Below are 10,986 nucleotides of genomic sequence, written 5' to 3' on the forward strand. Positions count from 1 at the left end.
GTGTAAATGAGCCACATTTTCTGTATCCATTCCTCTGTTGAAGGACATCTGGGTTCTTTTCAGGTTCTGGCTATTATAAATAAGGCTGCTATGAACATAGTGGAGCATGTGTACTTATTACATGTTGGAGCATCTTCTGGGTACATGCCCAGGAGTGCTATTGCTGGGTTCTCAGGTAGTACTATGTCCAATTTTCTGAGGAACTGCCAGACTGATTTTTAGAGTGGTTGTACCAGCTTGCAACCCCACCACGAAACCTCAATCATGCTTATATCTAAACCACACAATGACACAACCAAGAAAGAGAACTTCAGACCAATTTCCCTTACATATATGGATGCAAAAATACTCAATTAAATTTTTGCAAACTGAGTCCAAGAACACATCAAAACGATCATCCATCATGATAAGTAGGCTTCATCCCTGGGATGTAGGGATGGCTCAATATATGAAAATTCATCAACATAATCTACTATATAAACAAACTCAAAGAAAAAACCATAACATCATTTTACTAGCTGTAGAGAAAGCATTTGACAAAATTTAACATCCCTTCATGATAAAAGTCTTGGAAAGATCAGGAATTCAAGGCCCATATCTAAGCATAGTTAAAGAAATATACAGCAAACCAGTAACCAGCATCAAACTAAATGGAAAGAAACTTGAAGCAATCCCACTAAAATCAGGGACTAGACAAGGCTGCCCACTCTCTCCCTACCTATTCAATATAGTACTTGAAGCCCTTGACAGAGCAATTAGACAACAAAAGGAGGTCAAAGGGATACAAATTGGAAAGCTCCACTCTTTTTCAACATATTGCTTAAAGCACTAGCTGGAACAACAGGGCAAGAGAAGAACACTAAAGGGATAGACATCAGAAAAGAAACCAGACTGTCCCTATTTGCTGATGACATAGTAAACATACAAGATTTCAAAAGTTCCACCTGAAAACTTCCAGAAATGATCAATAATTTCATCAAATTGTCAGTGTACATAATCAACTCACAAAAATCAGTAGATTTTCTATACATCACCAGCAAGCACATTTGGAAAGATATCAGGGGCACCTTCCATTCACCAAAACCTAAAGGAGAATAAAAGTATTTAGGAGCATAGCTAAATCAAAGGTGTAAAAGACTTCTACAATGATATAGTAAGTCTCTGAAGAGCTTGACAAAGAGCAGGAAATGAAGAGACATCCCATTAGCGAATTGTAAGAACTAGTTTTGTGAAAATGACTATTCTACCACAAACTACTTATGAATATAATTAAATCCCAATCAAACCCCATCTCATCAAATTCCTTGATCCTCTGGCTCTTATAATCCTCTGCCACCTCTTCCAGAAGGTTCCCTGAGTCTTAGCTGTGGGAATTGTTTTGTAGATAAATCCACTGGGACTGGGCTGCATAACTGCATTTTGATTGGCTGTTGTTTTACAAAATGGGATTTAAAAAAAGAAAAAAGAAAAGAAAGAGAACAAATTCTCCCAAAGTTTATCTGGAATCAAAAAAAGGTCCTGGGCTATTAAAAACCCTCAGACTGGGAGAATTACCCTTCTGCATAGATAATTTCCTCTAGGTAGTTATCAAATCCCAGGTGGCCAGTTCTAAAAATATATACACAATCAACACAAAATAGAATCAGTAGATTGCAATACACACACACATTTATATATATATATATATATATATATATATATATCCTCCAAAAAATCCTAGTTGGTATCAGAAACCTTTCAAATTGTCAGTCATGGGAATATTTTTTACAATCATGTTCCTTAACTCCATAAAGTAACAACAAAATGGCATGAATCAGCTCTGCAACAAGGAGCCAGGAATTCTTTTTGCACTACAGCGTAATCAAGAGTGGGGAAATTTCCCATCCATAGGTTTAAATATAGTGCTATAGCCATGGGAATTTAGAAGACTTCCAAACACTATTGGCTGTTGCTCTTGCCCTTGGTTGCCTCTCAAAAGTTGAAGGTGAGTTCATATTGCTGGAAACACCAAAGGCTTTGAATATAGGACTCAGAGAATTCAATCTAGATTTGACCTGAAAGCCTTCTCTCTGAGGACTGGCTTTCACAATACTGGAAAGTGCTAAGCAAGCTGTTAAAGGAGGAACACAATCAGTAGCCATACTCAGCTGTGACTTTTACAAACCATAAATGTGACCAGCCTAACAAGCTATCCCTAATGGTTCAATAAGGGGATATATTTTGTTGATTACCTATAGCTGTTTATTTGAACTTAAGTCCTGCTCAGCAGGAAGGAAATCCTCCCAAAGACTGGAAATCCAGCCAACCAGCCATGGCTAGTGGGGTCATGGTTCTTAGAGGAGAATGTAATACTGACATTTTCCCTAAACCAGCATAATTCCTAACTGCATCTTGAAAACTCATCCCTATTCCTACAGATAAGTGTTGCTTTCCCCAGTCATTAAAGAATCTATTTACAGAAAACAGAGACCATTCTACAAGACCACAACAGGTCATAATGCAGATAACAATGGGTCACATAGAGCCCAGGCACAATAGATACATCTATAACACAAGTCTTGCATGTATGGCTCAGGGAACATTGTACAAGAGAGGGGATGAAAAGATTTTTAAGAGCTAGAAGATTAGGAAGTCTACTGTAAGCTTGTGTTTTCTATATATGACAAGCATGTTACATCCATGAAATCTCAACAATTGGCTGCTAAAACAAGAGCTGAACACTGACAATAGCATTTAACGGGGCAACAAGGATGGGGAGCCCACATGGGGCCCCATTATTGGATAAAGACCTATGGACTATTAAAAAAAAACCCTGAGACTGGGAGAGTTAATCTTCTCCATAGATAATTTCCTCTGGATAGTTATCAAATCCTAGGTGGCCAGTCCTAAAAATATATACACAATCAACACAAAACAGAATCAGTAGATCAGTAGATTGCATTTTTATATTTATTCTCTTTCTCTCTCTCTCTCTCTCTCTCTCTCTCTCTCTCTCTCTCTCTCTCNCACACACACACACACACACACACACACACACACACACGCATACACACCAATAATAAAGGAGAAAATTCCAGGATTTGAAAGTGAAAATGAGGGGATGTGTGTGGTTGGAAGAAGGAGAAGAAGGCAGGGAAATGATATAATTATATTTTAATTAAATTAAAAGGAAAACCTGGCCAGGTGCATCATAGGAATTTCCCATCAACTTAGTACCAGTTTCCACCTTATTCTGTTTCTATTGTTGTGGTAAAAATAGTGGCTAAAATGAACTTGGGGAGGAAGAGGCATGCTATTTACTGGCTTGCTCTTCATGGCTCACTCAAGTTACTCAGTTTACTTTCTTGTACAACTCAGGACCACCTTCCCAAAGTAGCACCAGCTTCAGTGGGCTGGGACCTCCCACATCAATAAAAATCAATGAAACACCTTACAGACTTGTTCACAGGTCGGTCTTATGGAGGCGTTTTCTCAACTGAGGTTCCCTTTTTCCATATGATCCTAGATTATCTCAAGTTGACAAAACAAAGAAACGAGCAAAAAAAACTACTAACCTAACCAGCATGTGTGTTTAAAATAGAGTGCTTACATGCATCTAAAAACAACCTACTCAGGAGCATGCGGGGGAGGCAGAGGTATAAACAAGAAAGAGGAATAATGGAATAGGAAAGATGAGGAGGGGTGGGGAATGGGAGGAAAGTATAGAAGAGGGATTATGAGGATGGATAACTAATATTAACGATCTTTGAAAAAGCCATGTTAGAACCCACTACTGTAGAATCTTCCTAATATAAATAGATATAAATATATAAGTTGAGTTTAAATAGAGTTACTCTATCACAGAGGGACATCTATGGTGTCTTCTAGACACTGTAGGTTTTCAAATAAAAATCTCAGTGCCTTATATGAGTTGCCTTTTTTGTTGTTGGTGGTGGTAGTCAGTGGTGTCTATGGGCCATCCAAATATTACAGAATATTGTCTTTGCCCTTGGCTACCCACTGAATTGTGATGGGAAAACTTTATTAATGAAGACACTTTGTCTTAGTTACTGTTCTAATGGTTGTGAAGAGACATCAGGACCAAAGCAACTCTAATAAAAGAAAATATTTAATTGAGGGGCTGCTTATAATTTCAGAGGTTTAGTCCATTATTGTTGTAACAAAAATAATTTTAACCTTTCTCAATATACAAAGATATATACCAATGAAAACCTTAAACCTGTGTCAGTATACAAAATTCTGTACCAATGTAACAAAATATAACCTCAATTTTGCATCAAAATATAAAGATCTTTACCAATGTAAGATTGTGATTATAAAATGCTTTTATTTAAGAGTAGATTCAATAATCTAATCCTATATATCTAATTTCTTATAATATTTCTATATCTCCCTTTTTCCTTCTCAACTCCCTACCCTATCTAAGAAAGAGAAAAGGAAAGAGAAAAGGAAAGGAAAAATAGAAATCACTGAGTCTAAGCTCTTTATTTCATTTTTCCCTGTCCAAGACCATAATTATTTGTAAATCATCTCCTAAAATGACAACATGTCTATCATTTATACAATAACCAAATCATCCATAACCACCCCAACTTAAGGGACTGGAACAATGGTCTCCCTATAATTGCTTCCTGCTGAACTGAGGTGAAGAATTCCTATTAGGGCCTCAAAAGGAAATTGGGGAAATCGTTGAGTTAAAAGAAAGCTAGCTGGCATTATTTGTTGTCCAGTCTCTATGCACTGAGAAAGTTCAGGGCTTAATTGAAGTCCTGACCTGAACAGTCTGTAAGGCTGGACCAAGTGAGCTAGCTGTTCTACAAATGTCCCAAAAGCACATCTTTAGAAGACACAGCTTCTATGCAGCTGAAGTCTGATCAAGCAGGAAGCTGGAAGGCAAGTCATCTGAGCATCCCCATGGGTGAATCTCATCAGGGCAGCCCTCCTGAACTTCCATTCTGCAATATACACAATACATAGTTCTTTAAAGACATTTGTATGGAATGTGTATCACACACAGATCAATTAAGGATATTCTCCTGCTCTTTTTTAATTAATTATTTTTATTCTTTAATCCCTTTTTATAGTTCAGGCTTCATCCCCCTCCCAGTCTCCTCCCCAACTGCTCCCCATCCTGTCTCCAAGAGGATCCCCCCCCCGCCACCTGTCTCCAAGAGGATCCCCCCCCCCCCGCTGCCACCTCACCAGGCCTCCCTGTTCCCTGGGTCCTCAAGTCTCTGGAGGGTTAGGTGCATCTTCTCTCACTGAGGACAGACAGGTTGATAAATGGAATAGAATTGAAGACCCAGAAATAAAACTACACACTTACAGACACTTGATCTATGACAAAGAAGCCAAAAATATACAATGGAAAAAAGAAAGCATCTTCAATAAATGGTGCTAGTCTAACTGGCAGTCTGTATGTAGAAAAATGAAAATAGAGCCATATTTGTCTCCTTGCACAAAGCATAAGTCCAAGTGGGTCAAGGACCTCAACATAAAACCAGATACGCTGAAATCTAACAGAAGATAAAGTGGGAAAGAGCCACAAACTCATTGGCATAGGGGGAAATTTCCTAAACAGAACTCCAATGGCTCAGGCTCTAAGATCAAGAATTGATAACCGGGACCTCATAAAACTGGAAAGCTTCTGTAAGGCAAAGGGCATATAGTCAATAGGACAAACCAGCAACCTACAGTTGAGAAAAAAATCTTCACTAACCCCACATCCAATAGAGGACTAATATGCAAAGTATATAAAGAACTCAAGTTTTATTGCTCTTTGTTTGAGCAGGTGAAAGACAACTGTATCTATAAAAGTTAGTTTGAATTATATCATTGTAATATCATTTTTATCTAAACTATTTAAAAGAATGGCATAAAAAGTCTTGAGGAGGGTCTATAGAGATGGCTCAGTGGTAAAGAGCACTGACTGCTCTTCTAGAGGTCCTGAGTTCAGTTCCCAGCAACCACATGGTGGCACATAACCGTCTATAACGGGATCTGATGCCCTCTTCTGGTGTGTCTGAAGACAGTGCCAGTGTACCCACATACATAAAATAAACAAATCTTTTAAAAGTCTTGAGGATTTTGTAGTCAACAAGATCCATTGGCTACACAGACTTTATTGTTGTTATTATTATTATCATTATCCCGCTCTGCTCCTCTAGTCCTTAAGCCAGCTCCCCGACCAGGGTACCTGATTTCAGTCTGATGGTTGGCTCCAAGCATCCACATCTGCATTGGTTACTTGCTGACTGGGCCTCCCAAGGAACAACCACACCAGGTTCCTGTCTGCAAGTGCCCCTTAATCACAGCAACAGTGTTGGGTTTGGTGTCTGTAGACAGGGTGGAACCCCAGGTGGGGCAGTCCCCGGATGGACCTTCCTTCAGTCTCTGTTCTTCCTTTGGACAGGAACATTTCTGGATTAAAAATTTTGAGATGGATGGGTGCCCCCATCCCTCAACCGGGGGACTTGCCTATATGCTGGAGGTGGTCTCTACAGGTTTTACAGCTCCCTTTTCTGTGCATTTCAGCTACTGTCATCCCCGTTTGCATCCTGGGAGCCTTCTGTTTCCCTGGTGTCTGGTACCCTCTAGTGGCTCATCCCCCACTGCTACATATTTTTATCCTATTTCCTGATTCTCTGTACCTCTCTCCCATCCCTTCCAGTATCTGACATTGCCCCCTTATTTCCTCTCCCTCCTCTTTCCCTCCCAGATCTCCCTCTCCCTCCTCTTCCCGTCGAGATGATCCTGTTCCCCCCTCAATGTGGGACTGAAGCATCCACACCCTGGTCTTCCTTCCTACTAAGCTCCATATGATCTGTAGGTTGAATCATGGGCATTGTGAGCTTTAGGACTAATATCCATTTATCAGTGAGTACATACCATGTGTGTTCTTTTGTGCCTGGATTACTTCTCTTAGAATGATATTTTCTAGTTCCATCCATTTGCCTGTGAATTTCATGAAGGCATTGTTTTTAATCACTGAGTAGTACCCATTGTGCACAAGTACTACATTTTCTGTATCCATCCCTCTGTTGAGGGACATCTGAGTTGTTTCCAGCTTCTGGCTATTATAAATATGGCTGCTGTAAACATAGTGGAGATGTGTCCTTCTTATATGTTGGAACATTTTTTTGCTTACATGCCCAGTATTGGTTCAGCTGGGTCTTCAGGTAGAACTATTTCCAGTTTTCTCAGGAACCACCAGATTGATTTCCAAAGTGGTTTTACCAGCCTGCAGTCCCACCAGCAATGGAGGAGTGTTCCTCTTTCTCCACATCCTCACCAACATGTGCTGTCACTGCCATTTTTTATCTTAGCCATTCTGATTGGTGTAAAGACACACCTATGGTCATTTGATCTTTGACAAAGGAGCTAAAACCATCCAGTGGGGAAATGACAGCATTTTCAAAAAAAAAAAATGGTGCTGGCTCAACTGGTGGTCGTCATATAGAAAAATGCAAATTGATCCATTCTTATCTCCTTGTATAAAACTCAAGTCCAAGTGGATCAAGGACCTCCACATAAAACCTGATATACTGAATCTAATAGAAGAGAAAGTGGGGAAGAGTCTCAAATACTTGGGCACAGGGGAAATTTTACTGATCAGAAAGCCAAAGGCTTATGCTTTAAGATCAACAATTGACAAATGGGACCTCATAAAATTGAAAAGCTTCTGTAAAGCAAAGGACACTGTCAATAGGACAAAACGGCAACTAACTGATTGGGAAAAGATCTTTACCAATCCTATATCCAAAATATACAAAGAACTTAAGAAGTTAGACTCCAAAGAACCAAATAACCCAAATAAAAAGTGAAGAACAGAGCTAAACAGAGAGTTCTCAACCGAGGAATCTCAAATGGCCGAGAAGCACTAAAAGAAATGTTCAACATTCTTAGTCATCAGGGAAATGCAAATCAAAACAACCCTGAGATTCCACCTCACACCAATCAGTGTGCAGACTATTTTATGTCTCAGCCAGTCTCAGAGCTGTTCTCTAGTAGCAAGATCAGCATGTATATTACGTGTCTTATTAATCTTTACAACCTCCCTCTTTTTGTCTGTAGCCAAGACCTTCAAGGGGACTTCCCTGATCAAATCTTATTTTCAATAATTTGGATTGAAGATATCTTCTTTCTTCCCCTTTGAAATTAGGACTTCTATCTGTTGATCTAATTCAGCAGTCCTTTCTAAAATCCTGCGTGTCTTAGCAGTTGTGCTATTTGCCTCATTGAATTTTAAAATTTTAAAGTCAGCAAGCACATTTTACGAGGGATATGGTCTTTGGGATAATTCAGAAAGCAGGCAGAAATGTTATCAGAAGCAGACATTGTAAACATCTGTAGTGAAACAATATGTACTAGACATAACAAAGCTATGTATCACACACAGAAACAAACAGCAGGTGTGATTTCATGCTCAAGACTTACACAAGGTTAAACCAGCATAGATGTGAGGGACCCTACCCGAGACACTATTAGCAATTAATGGCTTTGAGGGAAGGAAAGTCTGTTTGCTTCAGTGATGTGGACTGAGTGGTTACTTATGTTCTAGTAGATGATTCTATATCAATGCACACACTGGCAGAACTGAGTGGACTCATGGTTTTTAAAACCTAAGAGGAAAACTGATGGAGAGATAGGAAATGAACTGGCAGAGATAGACTCGGGACATACATTTAATTAGGAGGCATTATATGCATGTAAGAAATTCTCAATCAAAAAAGAAACAAAAACATCTCCAAGATAAAGCTGAGTAAAATAAGTCAGACATATAACATTGTGGACACCCGACTCACCAGCAAGGAAGACACCACAACAGGATTCTTCTGCACACGTTTATTGGGAGAGCTTGATAGCGAAGGCGAAAGACCCCGAGCCCCAGAAATGGCACTGCTTATATAGGCCTAGGAGTGGCGTGTCTATACCTGATTGGTTGTGCTTTCAGTACCTCATTTACATTCCCTGGTATGGGCTGTGACTTGGCACGAAACCCTTATGCACATGCGCACATTGGTTGTTTACCCGAACTTACGAGTGGTGGCCAGCAGTAGCCAGCACCATCTTGTAATGGCATATGTGGCTTCCCACATAACATCATCCATATCTTTGAAATTATACAAATTTCAAAAGTGCTAAAAGCATTCTATGATGCTAGAAATTAGGATAGTATTCAGCGTTGAATGTGTAGTTACTACGTTTGATGGAAAGTAGAATATTGATGTGATCCCTAGAAACAGCGACCACACACACTGACATAGACATGCATGGTCAGCATACACTATTGCAAACTACAAGGAGTGGAGTCTGAAAAAGAGGAAGACTATATGGTTTGATCTGCTTCATAGCTGCTAGCTGGCATAATTATTGCTATCATCTGCCTTCTCTCAAAAGTCTCAGTTAAATAATAAATTACCTAGTTATTCTACTACATACCAAATGATTCAGCAAAGACATGATAGTGGTTGTCAATATGATTGATAAAATAACCTGGATATTGCCAACAAATGAGGAAGTGAATTGAGGTTAGTTCAGATCTCCGTTTGGGCTCATGATCCATGAGGAATACTCTTGATCAATCGGTCCATCTAAAATTATTTTTAAGTGAAAAGTTTTTTGTTTGTTTGTTTTGATAAAGGCATTTATTGGGTGAAAGCTAATTTTAGTTGAACTAATGATTGAGGTCACAAAATAACCTTCATTATATGACCTCTGATATTATATGACCGCTTATATTATAGTGATTATGAAGTTAAATTTACACTTAAATGTTAAATTTTCTTTGGATGAATTGCTTTGTAAGTAGTATGGCAAATGAAACACAGACGCGCACACACAGATACATATGCATATACATAAACACACACATATTTCTGGAAGGATAAATAAATGGAATAAGAATAAAAAAATAAAGGAAGGGACTAGAAAGTTGGCTCAGCAGTTAAGAGCACTGTTTGTTCTTCTAGAGGACCCAGGTTCAGTTCCCAACACCCACATGGTAGCTCAAGACTCTCTGCAGTCAAATCACTAATGTACATAAAACAAAAATCAATTAAGAAAGAATAAAAAAAGAAGGGGATTCATTATGACAATTATGATAATGCTGCACCTGAAGCAAGAATTTAAATTTAAGATCCAAATAAATGAAAGACATTCCATATTCCTGGATTGACATATTGGTTTAGCATTGCTCCTCCATGGTTATTTATGAATGAATGCCATTTATTGTGATTTTACTGTGAAATGTTTCCACTGGACTCAAATGGACAGGATGAAAGCAATTCGCATAGAAAGCTCATATCACTAAGTGCCTACATCAAAAACTCAGAGAGGTTTCAAATTATCAGTTTAATGACACAGTTGAAGGCTTTAGAAAAAAAACTAGAAGAAGAAGGAAATACCCAAAAAGAGTCAATGAGAAAAAATAATCAAACGGAAGCTGTAATTAATAAACTAGGAAAAATCACAAATAAAAAACAATACAATACCGAAATGAATAGTTAGTTCTTAAAAAAAATAAGATTTACAAACTGATACCCAATTTACCCAAAAATTCTCAATAAAATACTTGTAAACTGAATATAAGAACACATCAAAATATTGGCCACTATCATCAAGTTAGCTTCATCCCAGAAATACATGGGTGGTTCAACACATGTGAATTAATAAACATAATCTGCAGCATAAACAGACCAAAACACCAAAACCATTACATACACATTAGATTATCACATTAGATACTGCAAAGGCCTTTGACAAACATCCGACATTCCCTCATCCAATATCCCTAGAGACACTGTCCTACCCAGCTAAGCTTTTTGTTTGTGCTTACAAAGGCAGGCAGATCTCTGAAATTATTTGTTATGTTAAAAAATGTACTTGCGGGCTGGTGAGATGGCTCAGTGGGTAAGAGCACCCGACTGCTCTTCCGAAGGTCCGGAGTTCAAATCCCAGCAACCACATGGTGGCTCACAACCATCC

The 10,986-nt window shown here is 38.7% G+C and overlaps 1 non-coding gene across 1 annotated transcript; it reads right to left on the reverse strand.

The window, feature by feature from the left end:
• Nucleotides 1-1,770: 1,770 nt before the first annotated feature.
• On the reverse strand, nucleotides 1,771-1,906 carry LOC115031373. Its single transcript, XR_003837014.1, has one exon. It is a non-coding gene; the product is annotated as a small nucleolar RNA SNORA46 (small nucleolar RNA).
• Nucleotides 1,907-10,986: the final 9,080 nt, after the last annotated feature.

The sequence above is a fragment of the Mus caroli genome, chromosome 6 (assembly GCF_900094665.2).
Source record: "Mus caroli chromosome 6, CAROLI_EIJ_v1.1, whole genome shotgun sequence".
In the NCBI taxonomy this organism is placed as follows: Eukaryota; Metazoa; Chordata; class Mammalia; order Rodentia; family Muridae; genus Mus; species Mus caroli.